This window comes from Phoenix dactylifera, chromosome 2 (genome assembly GCF_051530095.1).
Source record: "Phoenix dactylifera cultivar Ajwa chromosome 2, Ajwa_hap1_PhDact_Kaust_v1.1, whole genome shotgun sequence".
Taxonomy (NCBI): domain Eukaryota; kingdom Viridiplantae; phylum Streptophyta; class Magnoliopsida; order Arecales; family Arecaceae; genus Phoenix; species Phoenix dactylifera.
Genome location: NC_143191.1, coordinates 42,924,863 through 42,928,503, shown reverse-complemented (window position 1 = coordinate 42,928,503; position 3,641 = coordinate 42,924,863). Strand labels below are relative to the sequence as shown.

Genomic DNA, 3,641 nt, shown 5'->3' with positions numbered 1-3,641 from the left:
TGTGAACTTGAATGCGGCAGTGATTGAGATGGTTGTTACTCATTCTCCAAGCTTGATCGAAGCTGCTGATGTGGTAATCAATACCAGGTATTCCATATTTGAAATTTTATTTTGTTCATTTCAAGCTAGAAGAACATTAATAAGTGTGCTGAAATTATGTTTATCGTTTTGTATGGACAGTGGCTCATCCCATGGTGCTGAAATTAGTTGGAGATCCAAAAATATTTCAAAGAGTAGCTCAAGTAATTTTGTCCAAGTTGTTGAAGAGACGAGAGCTGCAATTGAAGAGGAAGGAAGTCAAAGAAATTCGTTGGATGCTTGGAAAAGTTGTATAGAGGGCGTTGGTCAGGAGTTCAGGAATGTCGAAACTCTTCGTGACAGCATTTGCAACTTTTGTATCGCAAATTGCAGAGATTTTGTGTTCATAAAGAACGATCGTGAGCGAGTTACTGTGGAATGTGCATATGAAGAATGTGAATGGCGTATCCATGCTTCTCAACTTGGTAATGGTGAAAAGTTTGCAATTAAAAAAATGAACGGTAACCATACATGTGGAGGAGGGATGCAAGTCCGGTCGCATCCGAAGGCTTCAAAACGTTGGGTTTCGAACATTGTTAAAGATAAACTTCAAGATATGCCATTATATAAGCCGACTGACATTGTAAAAGATATTCGTCGGGAATATGGTGTTCAATTGCCGTATCATCAAGCTTGGCATGGTAAGGAGCTGGCTATGAAGGAGATTTATGGTGATAGATCGCTATCTTATGACCGAATTCGGTGGTATTGCGACGCCATTGTTCAAACCAACCCCGGCAGCATTACAAAGTACGAAACAGTGAAGGACGATTCAGACGTCTGTTCATTTGTTTTCATGCTTCACTATTGGGTTTCATAAAAGGATGTCGACCTCTAATTTTTATGAATGGGACATTTATAAAACATAAGGATGGGGGTGTATTGCTTGGCGCCACTGCCAAAGATGGCAATGATGATATGTTTCCTATAGCTTATGGTGTGGTAGATACAGAAATTGATGAGAACTGAGAATGGTTTTGCCAGATTTTCAAAGAAGCTATTCATAGTTGCAGTGCGTATCATGGTCAAAAGTTCACATTTATGACAGATAGACATCAGGGAATTATTAAATCGGTGCCGAAGTACTTTCTTGGTTGCTACCACTCATATTGTATTCGTCATGTGAAAGAAAACTTCAAGAATCAGGTTTGCATCATAATATTGTAAATAATTTTAAGTAGAAAGTATCTAAGTAATATACCATCCGGAATGTCTGATATTTAATTGTGATCGCAGGTGCTTGTCCATTATCGTGCAGCTGACAGAAAGAGACTGCTTGATTTAGTAAATGCTGTTGCGTATACTCCAAGGCTTAATGTTTTTCAAAAGCTAATTGGGAAGCTTACATCAGAAGTCCCTGGTGCTTCCACCTTTCTCCTACATGCCAACCCCGAGCATTGGGCAAACGCAATTTTTCCAGGTCCACGCTGGGGCACTATGACATCTAACGTGGCTGAGTGTTTTAATAGTTGAATCTTGGAGGCTCGTCATCTGCCTATACCTCATATGGTTGACCATATCAGGCTTCAAATTATGCAGATGATGCATGAACGACGTAATCAAGGATATAGCATTCAAACCCACCTATGTCCAGATGCTGAGAAAGTGTTACATAAAAATGCAGAAGATGGTCGGAGATTATCCGTGTTTACGTCCAACATAATGATATATGACGTAAAGGATACAAACTACTCATGCAAAGTTGACCTCCAGAATTGCAGCTGCTCTTGTGGCGAGTGGCGAATCTTCGGCATGCCATGTAAGCATGCTTGTGCTTGCATTGAGAAGGCCGGCAGATCCTTGTACTAATTCACTGACATTTGGTTCCAAGCTGAATTGTATAGAACAACATATGGCGAAGCAATTTATCCAATTCCTGATATTGAGGAGCCGCACAGTGCATCTGAAGAGATTCACATTCTACCCCCTATGAAAAAGACACGTCCTGGCAGGCCTAAAAAGAAGAGAAGACCTTCTCAAGTTGAGTTAGTACGTGATATGAGATGTGGACGATGCGGGAAGCTTGGGCACAACAGAAGGACATGTAATGAGGTCATACTGTAAACAATATGGTGCTCTACTATACATTGAAGGTATGGAACACCTTTGGCACACCCTTGGCACACCTTTTGCACACCTTTGGCACACCATTGCATACAGTTTCAATCCCATGGCACGCCATGGCACACCCTGTATTCTTATTATAAATGCCATTATACACCATGTTTTTTAATAGAAATCCGAAGAAGAAAAAAAACATCGCTTTAAGCTCTGTGCACACAGTTACCTGTTACCTGCTTCTCTGCACACAGTTACCTGTTACCTGCACTCAGATATGGTTTCTGTGCACACTTAAAACTTAAGCAATCTGATTTTTTTTCCTTTACTTATCTGGTACTTTCAGATTCTAGATGGTTTAAAAGTGGTGCAATTGTAATGGCCAAATGATTATCGATGGTGCAGTCGAGAATGTATGCCTAACCTTTCATGTTTATGTTTCTTTTTCTTTGCCTATGCTGCAAGTTCACATTACTTATATTTAGTAATTTTTTCCATTGTCGTCGCAGATGGGGAAGGATGTGGTGACGTTGTAGTAAAGGAAGACCTTTTGAAGTAAAGGAAGTTGATTGTTGATGTTGTCAACTAATACAAATTTTGGATTATTTCAGAATTTATCAATGTGGAATACTATTAAGTTCCTTTTTCATATTAATTTGTTCATGTTAGCTGATGCTATGCCTTTTTGGGTGGCTGATTTATGTGGAGAGACCTTCTGTTGACTGGAATTGTTCAGAGGAAGCTTTTTTTTTAGGGCTGACTACAATATTTGATCTATAAACATGGTGTGCCATGGCACACCATGGAACAGTTTCAGATCCCCTGGCACAGCAGTGTTGCTTGCTTCATTAAGCTTGAAACATACTAAACAAACCATGGCACACAGTAAATTAACCCCCAAACACAGTCCGCTCTGTCTACACAGTTTATCGTTTACTGCACACAGATATGTGCCATGTGCACACAGTTTATCGTTTATTGCACAGATATGTGCCATGTGCACACAATTTATTACAGATAGATATGATTTCTGTGCACACAATATACCCACCCCGTACGTCTCCAAGTGAAGGTTTGTCAAAGCTGCGCGGTTAAATAAAAAGGTGTGTGATAATTTATGATTCGATATATATAATGGCATCATTCGACAAACTTTCACATCCTTGGCACACCTTTCGCACATCCTTCATTTTTTATCTACTTTGTCAGTATTATCCTTTAGTGTGATACTCCACATCTTCTAGTTATTTCAGTCAAATGGACTTGCATGGAGGCACTCCTTTTGCACACCCTTGGCACACCTTTCGCACATCCTTGGCACACCATGGCATACAATTTCAATCCCAAGGCACACCATGGCACACTATGTATTCTTATTATACAAGGTATTATACACCACGTTTTTCTAAAAGCTAAGTGAAAAAGGAGAAAAGAACACCGCTTTTAGTTCTCCGCACACAGTTACCTGTTACCTGCACTCAGATATGGTTTCTGTGCACACTTAA

At 39.9% G+C, this 3,641-nt stretch overlaps 1 long non-coding RNA gene across 1 annotated transcript; it reads left to right on the top strand.

Moving 5' to 3' along the window:
- The first annotated feature begins 1,638 nt into the window (after positions 1 to 1,638).
- Positions 1,639 to 2,791, top strand: LOC149768343 (uncharacterized). Its single transcript, XR_016399426.1, has 2 exons — positions 1,639 to 2,549; positions 2,646 to 2,791. It is a non-coding gene; the product is annotated as an uncharacterized LOC149768343 (long non-coding RNA).
- Positions 2,792 to 3,641: the final 850 nt, after the last annotated feature.